The 25,196-nt window shown below is 44.6% G+C and overlaps 1 protein-coding gene across 1 annotated transcript in view; it reads left to right on the top strand.

The window, feature by feature from the left end:
• Positions 1–25,196, top strand: part of ank3b (ankyrin 3b) — a 716,427-nt gene that overhangs the window by 40,590 nt on the left and 650,641 nt on the right. The gene's annotated exons all lie outside the window — the stretch shown is intronic.

Genomic DNA, 25,196 nt, shown 5'->3' with positions numbered 1-25,196 from the left:
TGCTGTCACTGGGAATGAGAGTTGAAAAATGTGGTGCTGGAAAAACGCAGCAGGCCAGGCAGCATCCGAGGAGCAGGAGAATCGACGTTTCGGGCATAAGCTCTTCTTCAGGAATGAGGCTGGTGTGCCAAGCGGGCTGAGATAAATGGTAGGGGGGAGGGAATTTGGGGGAGGGGTGCTGGGAATACGATAGGTGGAAGGAGGTGAGGGTGATAGGCCGGAGAGGGGGTGGGGGCAGAGAGGTCTAGGAAAGGGAGGGAGGAGTCTGAGACGGTCCAGGTAAATTTGAGGTTGGGGTGGAAGGTGTCAGTAAAGTGGATGAACTGTTCAACCTCCTCGTGGGAGCACGAGGTAGCTCCAATACAATCATCGATGTAGCGGAGGAAAAGGTGGAGGGTGGTGAAAGCGTAGCTGCGGAAGATGGACTGTTCCACATATCCTCTTCGTCGGATATGCGTAAGTTCCACCTCCGCTACATCGATGATTATATTGGTGCTAACTTGTGCTCCCATGAGGAAGTTGAACAGTTCATCCACTTTACTAACACCTTCCACCCTGACCTCAAGTTTACCTGGACTGTCTCAGACTCCTCCTTCTCCTTCCTAGACCTCTCCATTTCTATCTCGGGTGATGGACTGAACATAGACATTTACTACAAACCAACCGACTCCCACAGCTACCTCCTCCCACACTGCCCCCTGTAAAAACACCATCCCATATTCCCAATTCCTCCGCCTCTACCGCGTCTGCTCCCAGGAGGACCAATTCCACGACCGAACAACTCAAATGGCCTCCTTCTTCAAAGACCGCAATTTCCCCTCAGACGTGGTTGACTATGCTCTCCACCCCATCTCCTCCACTTCCCGCTCCTCCACCTTTGAACCCCGCCCCTCCAATCGCCACCAGGACAGAGCCCCACTGGTCCTCACCTACCACCCCACCAACCTCCAGATACATCGGATCATCCTCCATCATTTCTGCCACCTCCAGACAGACCCCACCACCAGAGATATATTTCCCTTTCCACCCCATCAGCGTTCCGGAGAGACCACTCCCTCCGCGACTCCCTTGTCAGGTCCACACCCCCCCCCCAACCCAACCTCCACTCCTGGCACCTTCCCCTGCAACCGCAAGAAGTGCAAAACTTGCGCCCACACCTCCCCGCTCACCTCCCTCCAAGGCCCCAATGGATCCTTCATATCCGTCACAAATTCACCTGCACCTCCACACACACCATTTACTGTATCCGCTGCACCCGATGTGGTCTCCTCTGCATTGGGGAGACAGGCCGCCTACTTGCGGAACATTTGAGAGAACACCTCTAAGACACCTGCACCAACCAACCCAACCGCCCCGTGGCTGAACACTTTAGCTCCCCCTCCCCCTCCCACTCCCACTCCCACTCCCACTCCGACATGCAGGTCCTTGGCCTCCTCCATCGCCAGACCCTGACCACACGACATCTGGAGGAAGAGCGCCACATCTTCCGCCTAGGAACCCTCCAACCACAAGGGATGAATGCAGATTTCTCCAGCTTCCTCATTTTCCCCTCCCCACACCTTATCTCAGTCCCAACCCCCGGATTCAGCACCGCCCTCTTGACTTGCAATCTTCTTCCCGACCTCTCCGCCCCCACCCCCTCTCCAGCCTATCACCCTCATCTCCTTTCACCTATCATATTCCCAGCGCCCCTCCCCCAAAATCCCTCCCCCCTACCTTTTATCTTGGCCCGCTTGGCACGCCAGCCTTATTCCTGAAGAAGAGTTTATGCCTGAAACGTCGATTCTCCTGCCCCTTGGATGCTGCCTGGCCTGCTGTGTTTTTCCAGCATCACGTTTTTCAACTCTGGTACTCCAGCAGCTGCAGTCCTCACTTTCTCCTCCCTGTCACTGAGAATGGTTAATATCTATCATAGAATGTATTTAAGGGCAGGCAGAACTACATAAGAATATAAGGGAAAAGATAATGGAGGTTCATTTTGACAGGGTTAGATAGACTGTAACAGGCCTAACTATTCCCAGTAGTTCTTCCTATTCTGTCAAAATCCGCAACTTTTGAAACACTTTGTACAAATGGATTAGCAAAACCACCCAGAAGTAATGTGTTTAACAAGCCGTGGTGACCTGCATTGACTGGCACACCTGGTGACCCAGCTCGTCGGCTGGCTGCAGTGGTGAAGTGCACTATAGCACACTACAATAATAGAGACTCTGAGTGTACCATTGGGTAAGGGAGCTGTTCCGGCACCATCCTTGTACATCCCTTCACTGTGTGCTCATAACATCTTGTAACGTGGTGAAAAGAAGCTATAAAGCCAATCTTCTGTCCAGTCTAGCAACAACTCTGTAGTCTACACTTTTTGTCTAATAAACAAAATTATTCTGTTTCCCACTTCACTACCCCATCAACTTGTCTTACTGTCTCTAGGATCTCTAGATTTGTTCCTCCACAACCTGCTTTTAGTGCATTCTTTTCTTTGTTCCCCTCCAAGTTGAATCTGCCATTTTCCTTCCCACCTGACCAATCCATTGATATCTTTCTGCAGTCGATAGCTTCCTTTCTTCATTATCAATTACACAGCTTTCATATCATCTTAATCGTGCTTGCTAAACTGGAAACTTTCTCCTGTTGCATAAGCACTCACTGGTGGTTACCCCTTTATTTCCCGTTCCGAACCAGTTTTGAATTCACTGCACATGCACTTACCCCAAATGAACACACCCCACCATCACCTCTAGAGCCATGGGGGAGAGAAGTTAAAAGCTAACCCAGCCAATGACACTCCTGTCATGTGAATGATATCAGTAAAGATTCATCTCCAGGAGCCAGGCTCCATGAAGAACCCCAGAAGCAAAATTGAAGGACCATTGCTACATTGAACACTTAAAACCTGGTGATTGTGCCAGCAAAAGGAATGTTTGTTCAGCTGAGAGTTTTGAACCATTCATTTGGATGATAGAGTTTGCTGACTTATTCAATTGTTATGAGAACCTTGCAGGCGAAAGTGAGGACTGCAGATGCTGGAGATCAGAGTAAAGATTAGAGTAGCGCTGGAAAAGCACAGCAGGTCAGGTAGCATCCGAGGAGCAGGAGAATTGATGTTTCGGGCAAAAGCCCTTCATCAGGAATGAGGTTGGGAGCCTCGGGGGTGGAGGGGTTAAATCTCTTGGGGGTGGAGAGATGAGGTAGAAGAGATTCTATCTAGTGCCTCACTAAGTTGGATGTGATTTGTCACCCAATGATAAGAATGTTGGGTAGGGAAGACTGAGGTATGTCTGATCACAAAGTGATGTGCTGAAGCCTGGAGGTATCAGTCTAACAGGAATTGGCAGCCTGACTGGCTTAGTAAGTTCCTGTATCAATGACATAGACACCAGGAGCTTTTAGCCTTAGCTTCCTGTCTCTGCAGAGTTATCTGATCTCAGTTGGAGTAGGGGTAAAAGGCAAATAGGTGTCTTCAGTGTCGCTACACCAGTAAAGAGGCAGATATCTGAGTTTTTGCTTTAAATTGCTATCCAGGCCCTTCATGACCTTGATAAACTTCTATATGGTCACCTCCCAGTCTCCAACACTCCAGGGAAAATAGCTCCAGCCTATTCAGCCTCTCCCTATAGCTCAAACCCCCTAATCCTGGCAACATCCTTGTAAATCTTTTCTGAACCCTTTCAAGTTTCACAACATCCTCCTTATAGGAGGGAGACCGGAATTGAGTCCAATATTCCAAAAGTGGCTTCACCAATGTCCTGTACAGTTTTGGAGGAGCAAGTTGTCTCTCTCTGCTTGCCCATATTTGCTCAAGGTAGCAGCTGGTAGTTTTTGAGCTCACCGACACAACGGGCTGAATGCCCTTTTTCACTGTAGATCTCTCTGACGATTTGCCCATACTTGTATTTGGAGAACAGCAACCTTGACGTACTGAAGGCAGCCACAGAGCTACAGCCAAGTCAGGGGTTGTAGCCTTCAGGGAAGGAGGACAGTGGAGCTTTGACAGGTTTTCAAGAGGCTTTGAAGATCTTGAGCTCTTCATGCTGCTATTCCATGAGCCCATGTTTCTCTCCCACCAGAGTTGACTACAGCTCATGTTGCAGATGGAGAGGTTTATTGACACATGTTCCCTTGTTGGTGTGGATGCTGTTTCAGGTAAAGTTCAGTACTTGGTGTGTCAAGTCTCCAATTCTAATAAATTGCTGAAAGTCAAGTTTACCTTCCACTTTGACAATTAATCCAAGCTGTGTGGGACTCCCATCCAACCACACAACTGTTCTGTAAATTTCCCAGTTAAACTAAAAGGCCATAAATTCCCCTTCATTCAGTCTTTGGGGAAACTTGTTAGTTTCCTGGCCTTCGCAGTTGGGCCTTGTAATTCGTGACCTTAAGCTGCACAGCACAGTTATAGGAAATAAATTATTCCAGAGAAATTATGTATAAAATGATGGCTCACGTGCAAACTCTTTGTGGAAATGCTTCCCCATCTATCTTTGAATCAAATGTTATTGCATTGATTTGTTCTTTTTTAATTACAGCCAAATATATCTGTAGTGTTGTCATTAATATTAAAGTAAATTTTGAAAGCAGTTCATAATGGTATTATGCATTTGCGACATCTGGAGGTCATGAAAGTTGCTATGTGAATGCAGGTCACCCTTTATTGTATAAGCTTGAAAAGAGCAGTCCAGAACCTAACCGTTTAAAACAGTAAAAGTTGAATAAATGCCATAGAATCCTACAAGGTTTAAGGCATTGGGACCCACAAAAAACATTTTAAAAAAAAGGGAGTTTTAGTTTTGATGTATTGTTTGACATTTCTGTTAACACTGTTTGGCTAATTCTGCTGTGGATTCAACTGAGTATTTGTTCTAGCTTGGGCTTGTGTAGGTGAGTATGCAGGAACTGTTTTCATGGCAGTCTAACAGCGGAGGGGAATTCTGGCTTCATTTTTGAGCTAGTCATGTAACTTGGCTTCATATTGCAGGAAGAAGTTGCTCTCTGGTTTGAAATTACTTTGCCCCTTCCCACGCCACCCAACGTCCCTGCCAGAGAGACGAGTGTGAAGCCTCCAGAGCTCCCAGACACACTCTTGACTACTGTGTAGTGCAACTATGATTTGCTGTTTCTTGCTTCCTTGTGAGCACCCAGCTTTCGTTCTGCACTTGTTCGCTCTGATTGACCAATACCTGGTGCTTAGATTTAGTTAATTCAACCGGGGAGGCTCCTCCATGCTCCCTGAATGGGTACAGACAGTGCAGCAGTTCCAGCCAGGGGCATCTTTTCACCTTTTTCAATTTTGTTTCATAGCATTCAAAGAGAATATTGTGGAAAATCTGAAATCGGGGCAGCTTTGCAGCACCACACTGAGTGTGAGTAAACAATGTGGCAAAGTTAGTAAAAACACAGCACTTGCTCTTCATAACCTTTTGGCATTGGGGACTGTGTAAGATTTAGCAGGAGTAAGCCATTCAGCTCTTCAAGCCTACTTAACCATTTGATAAGATTGTGGCTGAACTGGTTGTTGTCACAACTGTTTATTTCCTGCTAGCCCCTCCATAACTCAACGTTTTACTTATCAAATATCTAACTCTGCCTCCACTGCTCTTTGGGAAAGAAAATTCCACATATTAATGGATCCTATGAGGGGAAAAATAGTAATCCTCATTTCCATCGACAAAGAGAGATGTCTCTTTCTTTTAAGCTTTAATAAGCCCCCCGCCCCAAATAAAGAGGAAACATCCTCTGGATATCCACTATATCCAGACCTCCCCAGTCCTATTTATTTGAATAAGACCATTCATTATAAATATTAATGAACGTAGACCCAAACTGTTCAACCATCCCAGGAATGAGCTGAGTGACTTCGACAGAACTAATACTGATTGTTAGTGCATATCCTTTTTCAAATAAAGACATAAGAATTGTACTCGAGATGTGCTGTCATCAAGGCTCTGTGCGGCTGCTGTAAACACCTCTGCTTTTCTATTCCATTCCCAGCAATAAAATGCCAACATTCCACCTCTGATGTATTTCATAATGACTTTCCTTTTTGAAGTGTTTATGTTGAACTGTTGTAATGTGGGAAAATGAGACCACTTGCTCATGGCAAGACCCCAAAATTGGCAAACGACCCCATAATTGGCAACGACCAGGCGTTCTGATTAAAGTGACATCGATTTGAGATTTGGATCTTAGGCAGGACGTGAAGGACAGTTCTTCAGTTAATGCTGTGGGATCTAGTGTTCGATTCAGAGGGCAGATAAGATCTCTCTAAACAATCCCTGGTGAACGGGATCTTAACTGAAAGATGACATCTGATTGAAGCAGTGCAAACTTGCAGTGGTTATGTCGTGGGGTCTTGGGAGTGGAGCGTGGCTTTCCTGATATGCCACCGTTGATGCACTATTTTTATTCAGGCCTTGTAAGTGACAGAATGCAGTACATCCTGTGAAGAAATGGTGTTACACACGGGCATTTCAACTCTCCAGGCCATCCTTTTGCCCTGTATGATTTCAGGAGGCCAATCTGTTTATAATTAACAATGGAAAGTAAATTACTCTTGCAGTGATTTCTTCACACTGATCCAAGGAAGCAGTGACTATTCAGTGTGCTGCAGTCAAATGGTACTTGGTAGCTTTTTGAAAGTTTTTAAAAGTTATTTCTAGGATGTAGCGGTCTGTCTGTTCTTGTCTGTGGCACATCATAGTGCAGCCTGTTCTTACTAGCTGGAAATTGGACAATGCAATATCTATCTAGTTCACCACAAAGTTCAAAATCACACAACACCAGGTTATAGCCCAACAGGTTTATTTGGAAGCACGAGCTTTTGGAGCGCCGCTCCTTCATCTGGTGGGTGTAAAGGAGCAGCGCTCCGAAAGCTAGTGCTTCCAAATAAATGATTTTGAACTTTGTTCACTCCAGTCCAACACCGGCACTTCCAAATCACAGCAAGTAGCTATGAGCTAGTTGTTGAATTGAGGTTATAGTTCTCTCTCTCCTCTACGCTATTTAAATTAACTACTCTGTCCAATAGGTGAAAGCTGAGGTTCTCCAAGGCCAATTCAAAACAAATGTCGAATCCATTTTCTGCCCCTGTTGCAGTTTGTGCTTTGAAATTCACCCCATAAGCTACCTTTTAAAGACTTTCTTACAATTTGTTTATTTGATTAAACTTTTTGTCAGAATATTTCCTCCATTTGGTTTCGTTTTCTTTTTGGTTGAATTAAGCTCATGTATGGCATCATAGATTTGTACAAGATGTTTATCACAGTATTAGAAAAATAATACTATCAGGGTAGCTGTGTGGTTTGAAATGAAGATTGTGAGCTGAGAGGTTAGGATGTGTTGTTTTTGGTGCTGCTCCCTCCGGAGTAGGGTTGGTTATAGTGATGGATATAGTGAAAGCTGGGAGCAGGCTTGTATTGACCGTAAACACAGACATGGACTGTTAGACTGAACGGCTTGTTTCTGTGCCCAACATCTTCCTTTAAAACTGAAGAGCAAACCAAGATTTTCTCGATGATTTGAGGTATGTGGAAGTGAAACAGGGTGTTGGATGGTTGAGATGCAGTTCTTCCATGAGTCCCATGAATACGTTTTTAAGGTGCAATCTCGAATCCCTATGTATGGAAGCAGGCCATTCAGCCCATCAAGTCCACACTGACCCTCCCAAGACCCACCCCCGCCCCCCAACCAATTCCCATGGTTAATCCACCTGGACACTACGGGGAAGTTTAGCATGGCCAATCCACCTAACCTGCACGTCTTTGGATTGTGGGAAGAAACTGGAGCACCCAGAGGAAACCCATGCAGACACGGGGAGTATGTGCAAACTCCACACACAGTCGCCCAAGGCTGGAGTTGAACCTGGGTCCCTGGTACTGTGAGGCAGCAGTGCGAACCACTGAGCCACTGTGCCGCCCTTGAATCTCATTGAGAGGTTTGAGGTAATTGAAAGATTTGATCAAGGGGAGAGAAATATTCCTTTGGGGATGTCCAGAAGGTTAAGGCTTAACATGAACATTGAAACTAGTTTGTTCTTGCTGCTGTCAGAGAGCAGTTTGATGTGCTTCAGGGTAATGACGCGATGAGGTGCACATCTCCACCTACCCGTGTGTACTTTCACTTTTACTCACCCACCCACCCACTCACTCACTATCATGTGCACATGCTGTGTGAGCAGTGGATGTTTCACAGGCAGGAGGTTTTTAAATTCATTGTGTAATGTGGGTGTCGATGTCTGGGCCAGCAATTAATGTCCATCCTCTGGCTGCCCTGGAGCTGATGCAGTCTGTATGCTGCAGGTAGACCCACAATGCTGTCAGAGAAAGAATGCCAGCATTTTGATCCAGCACCAGTGAAGGAACGGGTTGGTGAATGGCTTAGAGAGGAATTTGCAGTTGGTGGTGTTCCCATGTTTCTACTTCATGGTTTGGAAGGTGCTACCTAAGGATTTCTGCAGCGTATCATATAATGGTACACACTGCTATTGTGTGTCAGTGGTGGAGAGTGTGGATGCTTGTGGATATAATACTGGTTAAGCAGGCTGTTTTGCACTGGATGAGTATTGTTGGAGCTGCACTCATCCAGGCAAGTAGAGATGCTGACTCAGGCCTTGTAGGTGATGGTGGACTGGCTTTGGGGAGTTGGGAGGTGAGTCTCAGGAGTTTCTAAACCTGCACTTTTGGTGACCTGTATTTATAGTCCAGTTCAGATCCTGGCCAGCTCTCTGACCAGGATGTTGACAGCGGTGGGGGCATGGTTGTGATGATGGACCATTGAATGCCTTAAGGATGATGGATGGAGCTAAAATGAAGATTAGGAAGGATCCAATTGAATGGGAGTATGGACCCAAGGGGGTGAGTGAGAACCAGACGAGTCGTTTGAGAGCCTTGACAAAACCGTGCCACACAACTATTTGAAGCTCGGGTTGACCATGCACTGGTTGTGTCCAATTGGCAACCAAAACTCCAATTGAATATTGAATCCAATCTATTACAGCCCTGCAAAATCAGGACTGAAAAGTTTGGGGATTAGCAAATCTCTTGCATTAAGACAATGTGCGACTGTTAATGTTGAACTTGGTGTTTTTAAAGATTTCTCACACTGCAGGATCGTTCTGCTTTTTTTTTGACATCATTTCACTGTTGAACTTTGGTTGAACTGTTGACTTTCTCTTTTTGGAGGTGGTAATTGCGTTCTGTGTAAAGAAAGGGAGCTTTTTTTAAAAAAAAGACTTTGCACTTGGTAAAGCAGTTTTGCTGTCAACACTGTTTGCGAGCTCCTGGGCTTTTGTGAGCATCCGTCAAGGATTGGCAGGGGTTATAGTTTATTACCCGGCCAGCGCTGGAGAAAAAGCCTGTGGGAAGCTCCGCAAATAAATTGCACTGTGGAATGTCGAGCCAGGAAAAATTGCAAAGCTCTAATTTCTCTCGTCCATTTCAATGGTGCCTCAGCCCCTGCAGCGAACACTGTATTCTTCCACTGACTTTGTGGAAATTTACAGCACAGAAGGAAGCCACTCGGCCCATTGAGTCTTTGTTAGCAGGTAAGGATGTTCTCTAGCCTAATCCATCTTCCAGGCTCTTGGCTTTGAATGCAGCTCCATGGATTTAAAGCACGGCAAATGCGTATCCAATTTCACAGAATTGTCACGATACAGGAGGCTAGTCGGCCCATTATCCAGTCACCTGCCTTTTGCCCCATATCCAGGCCCATATCCAGGCCAGAGACTTTTCCCCAGGGTGGAAATGGCTATTACGAGGGGCCATAGTTTTAAGGTAATTGGAGGAAGGTTTAGGGGCGATTAGATTAGATTCCCTACAGTGTGGAAACAGGCCCTTCTGTCCAACCAGTCCACACTGACCCTCTGAAGAGTAACCCACCCAGACCCTCTGACTAATGGACCTAACACTATGGGTAATTTAGCATGGCCAATTCACCTGACCTGCACATCTTTGGACTGTGGGAGGAAACTGGAGCACCCAGAAAAAACCCATGCAGACACTGGGAGAACGTGCAAACTCCACACTGGCAGGACCCCGAGGCTGGAATATAACCTGGGACCCTGGTGCTGTGAGGCAGCAGTGCTAACCACTGAGCCACCATGCCACTGGGATGTCAGAGATAGGCTGTTTACAGGTCAGCACAACATCGAGAGCCAAAGGGCCTGTACTGTGCTATGTCCTTAACTCCCTTTATAATCTATTATGCCAGTCACTTCAAATCTATGTCTCTGGCTAATAGCCCCTCTGCAAAGGGAAATATCCCTTCCACCATTCTATCTCTGCCCTCCGAATTGTATATACCTCCATTTAAATCTCCCCTCAAGCTCTTCCATTTGAAAACTTCACACCATTCACCAGCAGTTCTGGCAGTGCCTGTGTTGTCATGTCAACAGACCAGAACCCAAAGTACTAGCTCAGTTAGTTGGACAGCTGGTTTGCAATGTAGGTTGACACCAACAGTGTGGGTTCATTTCCCACATCAACTGAGGTTACTATGAAGGTCTCTTCCTCAGCCTCCCCCTCCCCTGAGGCATGGTGACCCTCAAGTTAAAATACCACCAGTTGTCTCTCTTTGAAAAATGGACCCGGGTTTGATTCCCACCTCAGGCGACTGTCTGTATGGAGTTTTTCCCGTATCTGTGTGGGTTTCCTCCGGGTGCTCTGGTTTCCCCTCTGTCCAAAGATGTGTAGGTCTGGTGAATTGGCTATGCTAAATTTTCCATAGTGTTAGGTGCACTAGTCTGGAGTAAAATATAGGGTAGGAGAATGGGTCTGAGTGGGTTATTCTTCAGAGAGTCAGTGTGGATTTGTCGGCCCAAGCGGCCTGTTTCCATACTGTAGGGAATCTAATCTACTATGGGCACATTTAAATCGTAATTCTAAATGTGTGTTGTTTTCAAGAGGTTTATATAGATAAATGTAGCTATGGATGTAATTTTATGCACCTCCCTGACTTTCTGAATCTCCGCCCTGAAACCCCACCCCAACAGCAAGGATAGAACTCCCAGTCCTCACGTTCCACCCCATGAATCTCTAGATACAGTGCATTATTGTCCATCAATTTAGCCACCTGCAGTCAGACCCGCCACCAAAAATATTTTTTTCTTCCTGCCCCTATTTGTGTTCTGCAGTGACCACTCCCTACGCAACTCCCTCGTTAGGTCCACACTGCCCACAAACCCACCCTCAACACCTGGCACCTTCCCCTGCACGAGGAGAAAAACCTCCCCCCTCATCTCCATCCAAGGCCTAAAGGATCATTTCAAATCCGGCAGAGATCTTCCCGTGCATTGTCCCACCTCACTTACTGCATCCATTGTTCTCGATTGTGGTCTCTTCCACATCGGGGAGAAAGATTGCCAACTCATGGAACGTTTCAAAAAACATCTCGAGGACTCCACTCACCAGCCAACCACTTCAACTCCCCCAAGGGCATACAAATCCTGGGCTGCCTCCACCGCCGAATCAAAGCCACCCGCCAACTGGAGGGAGAATGTCTCGCCTTCCATCTCGGGACCTACAACCACACGGCATCCACATTGACTTGAGCAGTTTCTAAATCTCCCCATTCGCCCCCACCTCATCCCAGATCCAACCCTCCAATTCATCACTGCCCTCTTGACCTGTCCTACCTGCCCACCTTCCTTCCCACCTCGCCGCTCCAGCCTCCCCACTGACCTATCAGTCACCTCCCACCTGCATCCACCTATTGCCTTCCTATCAATCTTCCCACCCCCCAACCCTGTATTTATTTCTCAGCCCCCTTCTCCCCAGCCTCCACATTCCTGATGCCCAAAACAGCAACTCTCCTGCTCCTTGGATGCTGCCTCGGCTGTGCTTTCTCCAGGCCACACTTTTTGACTCTGAGGACTGCAGATGCTGGAGAGTCACCTTTTCCATGGAAATCTAAGGGGCTGCTGGACAGACAGAGAGAACACTGTGGATGAAACAAAAATTGATGGGTGGTAAATCGTGGAGAGGATAGTCATAGATTACAGGAGAATATAGATGAGCTGGTCAGACAGGCTGATGAGTGACAAATTTTAACACATGAGGCGATGGGCCAGTGATATTGCCACTGGACTGTTAATCGAAAGACGCAAGTTAATGTTCTGGAGACCCAGGTTCAAATCCCACGATGGTGCAATCCAAAATCTGGAATTAAGAGCCTAATTAGATTTTATTTTTAGATTAGATTAGATTCTCCACAGGGTGGAAACAGACTCTTTGGCCCAACAAGTCCACACCGACCCTCCAGAGAGTAATCCACCCAAACCCCTTTTCCCTCTGACTAATGCACCTATTCCTATGGGCAATTTAACCTGCACATCTTTGGACTGTGGGAGGAAACCGGAGCACCCGGAGGAAACCCACGCAGACACTGGGAGAATGAGCAAACTCCACACTGACATTCGCCCGAGGCTGGAATCAAACCTGGTTCATGAGTATCCTTACAATCCTTACCTGGTCTGGCCTACGTGTGTCTCCAGGACCACAGCAATGTGGTTGACTCTTAGCTGCTCTCTAGCCAATCAGAGATGGGCAATAAATGCTGTCTTAGTTAGCAATGCCCTCGTCCTGTGAATGAATTTTTAAAAATGGAATTCAATTCCAATTGATGGGAGTTTATGGTAGGATAAACAAGGCAAGGGAAAATATGAATGGTAGGACCCTGGGAAGTATCAGGATCTTCATGTGCATGTGGTTAAGACGGCATATGGTATACTTGCTGTTATTAGCTGAGGTGTGGAGTTTAAGAGCAAGGAGGTTATGCTGCAATTGTATAAAATTTTGGTTGGGTTGCGGCTAGAGTATTGTGTGCAGTCCTGGAATCTACATTCTGAGAGGGATGTACACCATTCCTGTGATCCTTCACAGTTCTCAGGAATCCTACCATCCCTACCAAAGTTGTTTACTGTGGACTTCTGTGTTGAACTCCAGTTACCATTTTTCTGCCCACCCAGATTATACCTTCCTGCAGTCTGCAGCTTTCTCCTTCTATTATCAGCCATGCAGACAATTACCATATTGTGTGCAACCTTCTTAATCATGCTTTCTACCCTTACACTCAATCATTGCCTTGCCTTTGATAGAATATAGCACCCAGCACCAGCAAAATCCCACTAGACACTTTCCTGTTTGCCAAACCACCCAGTGAGCCCTTCCTGGATCCATTGGGCCAGATAGAATTTAATTTGGATAAACGCGAGATATTGCATTTTGGTAAGATGAACAAGGCATGACTTGCACAGCTAATGATAGGGCCTGGGGGACGTCGTCAAACAGAGATACTTAAGGGTTCAGAGTTTGAAAGCTGTGTCACAGGTAAACAAGCATTTAGCACTCTTGCCTTCATTGCTTAGACCTTTGAGTACAGGAATTGGAATATTATGTTGCAGTTGTACAGGGCATTGAGGTCACTTTTGGAATACTGTGTCCACTTCTGGTCACCCTTGTTATAGAAAGGATATAATTAAATTGGAGAGAGCTCAGAAAAGATTCATCAGGATGTTGTCAGGAATAGAGGGTTTGAGTTGTAAGGAGAAGCTGAATAAGCTGAGAACTTTATTCCCTTGAGTGTAGGAGGTTGAGGGGTGACATTATAGAGGGTTATAAAATCATGAGGGGTGCAGATAAGGTGAATAGCCAATGTCTCTTCCCCGAGGGTAGGAGAGTTCAAAACTAGGAGGCATAATTTTAACGTGAGAGGAGAAGGATTTAAAAGGGATCGGAGGGCCAACTTTTTCATACAGAGGGTGGTTCGTATGAGCTGCCAGAGGAAATGATAGAGGCAAGTACAATTACGACATTTAAAAGATATTTGGACAAGTACATGAATAGGAAAAGTTAAGCATGATATGGGCTAAACGCAGGTAAATTAGGAAACTCTGTCAGTATGGACAAGTTGGACTGAAGGTTCTGTCTCCTTGCTGTATAACTCTGACTTAGAGCAATTAGCAGTAGATAATACGTCCTGTCTTAGTCATTGACTCTCCTATCCCATGAAAGAATGGGGGGAGAAAAATCTTCATATGAAATATCATCTCCAGAAAATGAGCAACAGCCAACCACCCAGGAACAAAATCAGATAGGTGCTTTTCTTGGAAAAATTGTTCATTTTGAATATTTATTTATTCATGGTTATTGTGGGGAGAAGGCTGTTTAGCTAAGAGTTGCAAATCATTTGCTGAAGTGATATAGGGCCTGCTCCTTCAAATATTGTCATCTAAGGTATTCCAGAAAAGAAACAGCTTTGCTGGAAAGCAATGATTTGTTTTGTTGCATTTTTTTCAACAACACACTTGCTCCGAATTATATCGAGACCAAAAATGGACAACAAGCCAGAGATGTTAGGTATTACTGTCTGGGGTAGATTCCAGACAAGTTGAGCTTATGTCTTTTTAAACCAGTTACATGACATGACAATGATGTCCAGTGCAAAGGTATTCACCTCACCTACAGTGTCTGGTTCTATACAATGGAATCAGTGCAGTCAAGCAGCTAACTATATGGAACGTACAGTAGCATCAATAAGATTAGAACCCATGTTATGTAACTCTGCGATACTGCAACCTTGCCATCAATAAACTTCACTACCTGTCTCTCCAGAACCTGACTTTTTAGAGCGCGTGTTGTAGAAGACCACAAACTGCACTATTGAGCCAAGAGAGAAAAGGGTTTTTGGTCAGAGAGGTAGATCTTGAGGAACGTTTAAACGAGTGGAGAGGGAGAGGCTTATCAAGGGGAATTTTAATGCTCCGTGCCAATGTGTACAGTGTGACAGCTGGCAGTGGGACAAAAGGAGTGGGGATGGAACAAACAAGAATAGAATAGTGTTCTTGGATGACTGAAGGTTTATGGGTTTGTAGATTGCAGCGGTAGATTGTGACAGAGTCATTAAGGGATTTCGAGGCAGGGATGATTGAGAGAATTTTTATCACGTGGGTCTGGGAGTTGATGCAGTCCTGCAAGGATAGGAGTGATGCCCCTGCACCCCACACCAGACCCCAGCCCAGCAGGGTCGAGTCCACCCTTGGCCCCAACGTGGTCATTGGGCCTTGTTGTACCCTCCATGTACTCACTGGCTGTGAGAGTTGGGACCTACTCAAGCTGGACAAATTGTATCTTGTCGGAGCCAGGCCTTTGCTTCTGCCAATGGCCAAGAGAATGGGGTGCGAAACATTGATTGCGAACACAGAAACAAACATAAAGATGAAACTTGCTGCACTCAAACATGCGCTGGTAAGATGGAAGTATGATAAAAGTGGAAACAAAATTAATAATAGCAAGACACAAACCTGCCATTTATGAAACATTTCATTAAAGCAAAATGGTTCGCCGAATGAATTTCTTTTAAGTGCAGTCAGGAAAACAAAACAACAAAGGAGTATGAGAGAAACAAGTGAAAAGGGCAAACAAACTCATCATAGAATCCCTACAGTGTGAGTCCATTTGGCCCATTTGAGTCCACAACCAGCCTCTGAACGGCATCCCACTCCCCTACCCTATCCCTGTAACCTACCTTTTCCATGGTCAATCGACCTAACCTACACATCTTTGGACTGTGTGGGAGGACACCGAAGCACCTGGAGTAAACCCACGCAGGAAGAATGTGCAAACTCTCCACACAGTCAGTCACCCAAGGCTGGAATAGAACCTGGGTCACTGGCATTGTGAAGCAGCAGTGTGCCACCCAGCGTAGCCCAATAACCAGACATTGTTGATGACGAGCTTTGAGCCCATCTAAAAGCGTTGGGCCAGAAATGACTTGTGGACTAGTGGGGCTGGGAGAGCACAGCAGTTCAGGCAGCATCCGAGAAGCAGTAAAATTGACGTTTCAGGCAAAAGCCCTTCATCAGGAATACAGGCAGAGACCCTGAAGGGTGGAGAGATAAGTGAGAGGAGGGTGGGGGTGGGGAGAAAGTAGCATAGAGTACAATAGGTGAGTGGGGGAGGGGATGAAGGTGATAGGTCAAGGAGGAGAGGGTGGAGTGGATAGGTGGAAAAGGAGATAGGCAGGTCGGACAAGTCCGGACAAGTCATGGGGACAGTGCTGAGCTGGGGTGAGGTGGGGGAAGGGGAAATGAGGAAATTGTTGAAGTCCACATTGATGCCTTGGGGTTGAAGTGTTCCGAGGCGGAAGATGAGGAGTTTTTCCTCCAGGCGTTTGGTGGTGAGGGAGCGGCAGTGAAGGAGGCCCAGGACCTCCATGTCCTCGGCAGAGTGGGAGGGGGAGCTGAAATGTTGGGCCACAGGGCGGTGTGGTTGATTGGTGCGGGTATCCCGGAGGTGTTCCCTAAAGTGCTCTGCTAGGAGGCGCCCAGTCTCCCCAGTGTAGAGGAGACCGCATCGGGAGCAACGGATACATCAAATGATATTGGTGGGTGTGCAGGTAAAACTTTGATGGATGTGGAAGGCTCCTTTAGGGCCTTGGATGGAGGTGAGGGAGGAGATGTGGGTGCAGGTTTTGCAATTCCTGCGGTGGCAGGGGAAGGTGCCAGGACGGGAGGGTGGGTTGTTTGGGGGCGTGGACCTGACCAGGTAGTCACGGAGGGAATGGTCTTGGCGGAAGGCGGACAGGGGTGGGGAGGGAAATTTATCCCTGGTGGTGGGGTCTGTTTGGAGGTGGCGGAAATGTCGGCAGATGATTTGGTTTATGCGAAAGTTGGTCGGGTGGAAGGTGAGCACCAGGGGCGTGATGAACCTCACCCTAGTTCCAAACCTCCAGCTCAGCACTGTCCCCTTGTCCTACCTGCCTATCTTCTTTTCCATCTATCCACTCCACCCCCCTCCCCCCTCCCCCTCCGACCTATCACCTTCATCCTCTTCCCCACTCACCTATTGTACTCTATGCTACTTTCTCCCCACCCCCACCCTCCTCTCATTTATCCCTCCACTCTTCAGGCTCACTGCCTTTATTCCTGATGAAGGGCTTTTGCCCGAAACATCGATTTTACTGCTCCTCAGATGCTGCCTGAACTGCTGTGCTCTTCCAGCACCACTAATCCAGAATCTGGTTTCCAGCATCTGCAGTCATTGTTTTTACCCAGAAATGACTTGTCCCAGTGGCCTGTTTATGTTTCTGGACTGTTGCCTGGAGTCCCTTTCCACGTGTCGCAGTGTGTGTGAAGACAGTTCTGCTGCTGTCAGTCCCAATTTTCCTATTAAGTCTTCCATTATTCAGCTGTTACTTATTAGTTGAAAATGAGTTGTTCACTTCATCTGTGATTTTCTGATTTTTTTTGAAAATGAGATGCACCTCAAATAAAACAACTAGCACAAATTGACTTGAGTTTCATAATCTTGTCAGAAATCCTAAAATGCTGTGACTTATCCAATTACTACCAGGGTTCTGTACTGTAGGTTTTCAAAGTACATGACATTCCTTCACATATCCTACAGGCAAAATCAGAAATATATCGACCTTTGAATGCAAAATCTAACTGTTGAAGGCACAGAGTTATTGGGTTATTTTGAGGGAGAGGTCCAACTTGGAATTTTCAAATTAGCATTCAAAATACTGAGATTTCACAATTGATTTTTGTTTTGCCTTGTGTTGGCTTCAGGTTTGGAGTTTCGACAGACAACCAAGCATTCACTTTGTTGAATACTAACTCAGTAATTACTAGCTTATCTTCAACCTCCCACTGACCTGTTCAGAGAGAGAGGCTATCCTGATCAAGAATCACTTCAAAGGACGCTGTCCTTTGCCTAACTGCAATCCTTTCACACAGACCCTGCTCAGCTCTTCTGAGACACCGCCTGAGCCAAATTTCCATTTAATAAGCATCCTTTTCCTCCCCCCACCACTAAACCCCCCAGAGGTTGTTATTTCTCACTGTTTATTCTCTGTCCAATGGCGTTCTTTCAACAGCCAACTTGCTCCCATCCTTCAGCTGCCATTTGTGTTTCCCCTTTATCTCTGAACTGTTGGGGGCTGCTTGTCCTGATCCCTACCCCTTGCACCCTTCAAGTGGGTCTGGGTTGTGGAATCGAGCTACATCGCAGAATTACATGGAGTGATTCATTTTCACCAACACTGTGAACTGTGCTGCCACTTAATGCTTATAATTACTTCTTTAAGATGAATGATCATTTAAATGTGGTGAAACATTTGTCCCTTTTATTTAAATAGAAACACTTTAAGACTTGGCGATGACAGCTGTTCGTTGAAGATTTTCAGTGCATCACTGTTTAGGGCAGTATCAAATATAAAAAAGTCTGCTCTGGTCTGTAGACAATAGCAGATCATTGTACGGTCTACAATTTCAATTGTACATGTGAACGGGTGAGATAAGATCATCTGGATGACCTGGTCATTTGCCAGTCATGAAATCATCTGTCAGTGTGTGAAATGCACCATTTCTTGTACTTTGGTTAGTGTTACTCTGGGAGAATTGCTGAAGTAGATAATTTCTGTTAGAGGCATGCCAGTTGAAGTACTTTACGACCTCTTGCATAGCTGGATGTATAACGCCTATGTTACATCTTGTTTGAATTTGGAAATGTAGCCCTTAGCCTGATCACCACACTCGATTCAATGACCCCACGCATCTGTCAATATTAACATGGGGAAAATAGGATTATAAACTCATCACATTTCAGGGATTTCTAAAAGCATTAATTTGCAGGATGTTGGTGTTTATACATTTATCTTAGCCATATTATACAAAAGATATAAGAACATAAAGAAATAGAAGCAGGAGCAGGCTATCTGGCCTATTGAGCCTGCTCTGCTGTTTAAGAAGACCATGGCTGCTGATGTTGTGGACTCCGATCCACTTACCTGCTCACTCACCACAACCCTTACTTCCTTTACCATTCAAAAATCCATCTATCTTTGCCTTAAAACATTCAATGAGGGATCCTCAACTGTTTCGCTGGGCAGGGAATTCCACAGATTCACAACCTTTTGGGTGAAGAAGTTCCTCCTCGGCTCAGTCCTCAATCTGCTCCCCCTTATTTTGAGGCTATATCTCCTAGTTCTGGTATCACCCACCACTGGAAACAACTTCCCTGCTCCTATCTTGTCTGTTCCCTTCACAATCTTATGTTTTTGTAAGATCCCCCTCCCGTTGTTCTAAATTCCTGAGAGTACAGTCCCAGTCTACTCAATCTCTCCTCATAAGGCAACCTTTTCAATTCCAGATTCAGCCGAGTGAGCTTCTCTACCCCCTACAGTGACAGTACATCCTTCCTCAAGTAAGGAGACCCAAACCTGTGCACTGTACTGGAGGAATGGCCTCACCAGCACCCTCGACAGTTGCAGCATAACCTCCCTATATTCAAACTCCATTTCTCCATCAATGTAGGATAATATTCCATTTGCCTTAATTACCTGCTGCACCTGCAAACCAACATTTTGCGACTTATGCACAAGGACACCCAGATCCTGCTGTACATTAGCACACTGCAATTTTTCACCATTTAAATAATAGTCCATTTTGCTGTTAGCTCCAGCAAAATTGTACTCCATCTGCTATCAAAATACATTGTGTTCAAGCTCACTTGTTGCTCTCAAGACTTAATGGATTGTAATTGTTCTTTAAATTTTTGAATTTTCCCCACTCTCTTTCTGCTGTCCAGTGGTGCATGTTGCTTTTGAGAGTTGCAGAGCAGATGCACATGTCCATTGATTGTTTTGAATTGCAATTCAAAACAATGTTGTGGAACTCAGAAATGTAATTTTTTTCCCATCAATGCAAATTCCTTTTTAAAACCACATTCTGCTTGTGTTTTCAGCCAATAGGTTGCCTAGTTTGCATTTCCACTAAGCCTTTTTAATGTCGAAAAACATCTCCAGTTATTTGGCAGAGATAGAAAATTCTGACCAAGAGTCAGCAATGTTGGGAGGGGTGTGTTGTGTTCTGTCTAAGATGAAGAGATCAGTATATTTTGAGGAGCCATGCTTGTAAGGTCATACTGGCTGTATTGTAGCATGTGGCATTAAGATGTCATAATGCATTTGTCACTTGCAGCTTGACACTCTACTGGAGGCATGCTCCTCTTTTGGTAGTCTAATGGCTGCAAGTTCGTGCAGGAACTTGTGCCTGGGGAGTGTAATGTTTTGTGTACAGCAGTTACTTGTAACAAATGTCTGTTTTATTCAATACTATGATAGCCACTCCTAGCTTCTGATGTTCTGGACAAGAACGTAAGCATTGCCATGTCAGTTAAAGTACTTTGGAAAGAAATTCATATCGAAAAAGCCCTTTGCTACAGAGGGGTTTAGGTAGATCAATAGTGATGATATTGAGTAGGAGCGAGGGCACAAACAGATAAATGTCCAATCGCTGCATCGTTTTTTTTATGACTTGAAGAGTGGGGTGCCGAAACGGCTGAAAGCAAGATAACCAAATGTGAACTGAAGTGTGGAGGTTTTGGGGAAATAAAAGGCCAGATTTATGGTTTCGCTTTAAACCGAACAAAATGCACTCTAAATTGCCCTTCGTTTGGGCTTTTGCAAAAAGCTCATTGTGAGATTATAGACAGAGTGCCAGACTGCAGAGAGAAAATGTATGTGGAAACATGTGTTTAAATTATTTTTGAAAGGCAGAATGGCACAAAATACAATCTAGTTTTCTTAAAAAAAAGGACATTCTTTTAAAATTCTCCAATTATTATCATTTCAAATGCAAGATTGGAGGTAACCAATGCATCAAAAATACACATTTTCAGTCCAATTCTGAGCTGTGAGTTATTATTCACTGCCTGTGCAGAGGATGCTCACATTTTCAGTTTCTTCTGCTGTGTGCAAAAACAATGGGACTGCCTGACTTTAGATGGTTTGGTTTGTCATGAACTGGTTGCCTGTCAAATGATTGTGCCTCTGTCAAGTCTCACCAGGTTAGAATGTTTTGTGGGCGTGAGGGAGGAATTGGGTGGTTTTGATTTCTCCAGTAAATCTTTTTAGCATCACATTTGGAGGAAAACAGTTGAAGGAAGGGCTGAGACTGAAAGTAAGAGAAATGGAGCAGCTGGAGAGAATCGAGATGGCCGTAGGGTCATTTTCGATGAAGCAGTGCGATTCCTTCCTCAACCATCTCCATTTAAGACTTAAAATCTCCCTCCTAAATTTTTGATCACCTATCTTAGTATGCGTACATGACTTGGTGACAAAGTTTGTCTGATACTCTCTGAACTGCCCTGGGGCATATAAATGAGTTATTTGTAGGAAGCTATGGCGCATTGAAAACCTCAGGAAGGAGTGTTTTACTAGATGTGTTTTTAGGCTGATTGTTGTTTGATATTTGCTTTAGTATTCCAGAGGAGTGAAGTTACGTCAATGAAAAAATTGCCCAGAAACATCCATTGCTATGGTTTTCAGCTGTGCAGACTTTAATTGGGCAATGGCATAGGGTGTGTTCATATTAATTTTTAAAAATGTCTGGCGTGAGTTTTTGCATTTCATTCTACAAGCCTTCATTCCAATCGCAACTCTTTTTTTTTGGTTAGCATTCCCATTCAGATTTATTGGTAACATGGTGACTTTTCGATACAATTCACCCATGATGGAGATCGAAGATTGCAGACTAAATTTGCACAAATAATTTGCGCAGATTCGAACGCATTGCTCTCGAAGCCTTCCTCATTGTGACAAACCTGGCCGACGCCCCAGGCCGAATTATTTACCTGTGGGAATTTTTTGATCATTGCACCCATCTTCTGCCCATCTGGAGGTGGAAATGGAAAACAAAGTAGTTGCTTCCTTCAGGTACAAGGGCACTAATGGACATATTTTAAAAGCTTTTGAATGTGATGTCTTTTTAAATTTACTATAACTGGCCACCGTGCCACAGTATAAAGGTTTTTGTATTTTTGTTTTTGAAAGATCATTGTCAGTAATGTAACTTTGTCACAATTGGTGAGATGGCACTGTATGGTATTGGAACTGCAGCAGAAATCACCATGGCGAAATAAAAGCAAAATGCAGATGCTGGAAATCTGAAATAAAAACAGAAGATCATGGAATCCTGACAGTATGGAAGCAGGTAATTTGACCCATTAAGTCCACACTGACCGTTTGAAGAGCATCCCACCCAGACCCAGCCTCTTCCGCTATTCCTATAACTGTGTATTTCCCATGGTGAATCCACCTAGCCTACACATCCCTGGACATACAGGGGTGGAATTAAACTATTCTATCGATTTCAACAGTCACAATTTAGGAAATCTGAGGCTATTTGTAGTGCTACTTTAACTACTCGGCCAGCGATTTCATAAGAACCTTATCTGAAACCCTCTGACTCCTGTTTCTTCTGAGTGATGGGCGTGCTGTATGAGCAAGTACGATGCAATATGTAACTCAGAATCTACATTGCTTGGATGCAACCTAATGCCCATACCTATAATCTCTTCAGGGTTTCCAGTGCAGGAGAGAGTATACCATTTTAATGAGAATCTGTAGCTCGCGGTCTAACTAAATCCGCTCTTGGGTGAGCTCCCTTCTTGTTAAAAGAGAACGAAAAGCAGGCAATCATAATTTGTCATGAAAGCCTATGTGAACCTCTCTTAGGGGGTTCGTCTGATCCTGCAGGGAATAAGGGAGAAATCTTACTGGGTATGAAGGATTTACTCCAGGAATGGAGGAAGTGGTCTCCCATTGGGTAATCAATCGTATTGGAGCCGCCATTTGGAGTATTATCAGTCTTTCGATATATAATGACAACAACAGAGTTTTGGATGTTTCTAATGTAATCTGAACTGGGGATGCTCAAAAAATGAATCAGGAAAGAGCTTCAGTTTCCACCATCACCATTTGTCAGGTTGGTCATTTTGAAATGTGTGTGGTAGCCTACCCATAACCTAAATGGCCAATCAGTCTCAGGGATTCTTAAGTTCAAATTCTTGAAGGGCAAGATGGAAATCAAATTTCGGGAAATCGCCTAACCTGGATAGTGCCTTCTGTTAAGAAGATGTGGGTATACTGTACCTTTTTGATAATTAAAAAGAACTACCTGACCTTGCCAAGTGTTCTGAATAAGGTAATAACGTAACACTTGGTCAAAAGCTGGGGTAGCTGGGTTGCCTGGAAATGACAAAACAGATTTAAATTTTGCCAATCAGTTTAAATTATACCCTGAAAAATACCAAATTCCAATCCAGTATGAATTTAGTATATTGACAATCTTAAAAGCCAATGACACGATCTGATGCATTGAGGATATAAGATCAAGAAAAATTGAACAGTTTGGAGGAGAACTGCCAAGCCACCAGTATGTAAAGACTGCCTGAAAAATAGCTATCTTAAAGGTGCTTTGATCAATCAATGGCTGTGAAACAGAAATCCCTAAGAAGAAAAGACGACCAAGCAAGAGAAGATCTGACATCTGGCTGGTTTTGAAAACTTGAATTTTTGGTAAACCTTAATTGGAAGGTTTTATCGAACTAATATTGTTGAAGAGGAAGGAGTTGTAAATAGTTGTTAGTCAATTATTCTCTGTTATACTTTAAGAACTAAAGTTGTTAATTTTTGCTTTAAATAGATTTTGGCCTCTCGAAATTTCACAGATTACTGCACGGAATAAATCTGTGTTGCTGGTTTAAATTAGACAGGAGGGTTTACCCCATTTCGTAACTGTTTGTGGGGGGGCTGATCTGGGATTTGAATCCGGTACCCCTCATACCCAAACTAAGAATCATACCCCTAGACCAAACTATTATAGCATAGGGTAAACCCTCCTGCTTAATTTAAATCAGCAACACAAGATTTATCATATCCAGTAATCTGCGAAAATTCGAGAGGCCAAAAACTATTTAAAGCAAAAATTAACAACTTTAGTTCTTAAAGTATAACAAAGAATAATTAACAAACAACTATTTACAACTCCTTCCTCTTCAACAATACTAGTCTGATTTAAAACTCCCTGATTAAGGTTTACCAAAAATTCAAGTTTTCAAAACCAGCCAGTCATCAAATCTTCTCTTCCTTGGTCTTCTTTTCTTCTTCTTAGGGATTTCTGTTTCACAGGTCACTGATCGATCGATCAAGGTACCTTTCCTGGGTAGCTCTACGTGCTGGTGGCCTGGTAGTTTTCATCCAAACTGTACAATTTTCTCAGGTCTTCTACCGCTGCCACCACCACCCCCACCCCCCGCCTCCCCAAAAGCATCAGATCATGTCATTGGCTTTTAAGATAGTCAATATACTAATTTCAAACTGGAGTGGAATTAGGTATTTTTTGGGGTATAATTTAAACTGATTGGCCTAATTCAAATCTGTTTTGTCATTTCCAGACAACCCAGCTAGCCTAGCTTTTGATCAAGTATTACATTGTTACCTTATACAGAACACTTTGGTGCTGTCAGGTAGTTCTGCGAGCTTTTAACTCTCTCTTACAGGTACAGTACACCCACATCTTCATAATACTTATGAAGAATGACCTCTGAAAACTCTTCTGTTGTTGAAAACTCATTGATGCCCAAGTCACCAACAGTGCCTTGTTTGGTATGAAAGGAATCTGCCTGTTTTGCTCTATATGTGGTTCCTAGAGCTAATAACTAGTTCCTACTGTCTTCAAGCCAGTTTCATCCAGCTCCTTTTAATGAAGTTTGTTCCTTTATCCATTCCCCCCCCCCCCCCCAACCTTGCAACAAGCTAAAACATGATACTGACACTGACCTCTTGATTTATCTGGAACAAATAGTATCTGTCCTTTTTGCTGTGAGAGATAAAAAATGGACTTGCAAACCTGGGCGGTATGGTGGCTCACTGGTTAGCATTACTGCCTCACAGCGCTAGGGACCTGGGCTCGATTTCACCCTCCGGGGACTGTATTTGTGGAGTTTGTACACCCTCCCTGTGTCTGCATGGGGTTTCTCTGGGTGCTCCCACAGTTCAAAGGTGTGTGCAGGTTTGGTGGATTGACTGTGCTAAATTGCCCTTAGGTTCCAGAGATGTGTAGGTTAGGTGGATTAGCTATGGGAAATGCAGGGCTATGTGGGTGGGATGAGGTGGGATGCTTTTCAGAATGTATGTGTGGGCTGAATAGCCTGCTTCCACACTGTAGGGATTCTGTGACGTACTGAAGGTTGTATCTGTGGTAAGTTTATCATGTCCGCATACTGACTAGGAGCTGTGCTGCTCAGTGCTGGTATCAAATTTCTAACCCTCCCTGATTGTTATCATCTTGTGGTTTAGGAGCAGGAATGTCTCAGTGCAAAGAGCTAGAATGAAGGCACTGTGTTTAAATGATCATGTGA

Source organism: Chiloscyllium punctatum, chromosome 38 (genome assembly GCF_047496795.1).
Source record: "Chiloscyllium punctatum isolate Juve2018m chromosome 38, sChiPun1.3, whole genome shotgun sequence".
In the NCBI taxonomy this organism is placed as follows: Eukaryota; Metazoa; Chordata; class Chondrichthyes; order Orectolobiformes; family Hemiscylliidae; genus Chiloscyllium; species Chiloscyllium punctatum.
Note: the sequence above shows the minus strand (reverse complement) of the source record. Positions and strands in the feature narration are given on the sequence as shown.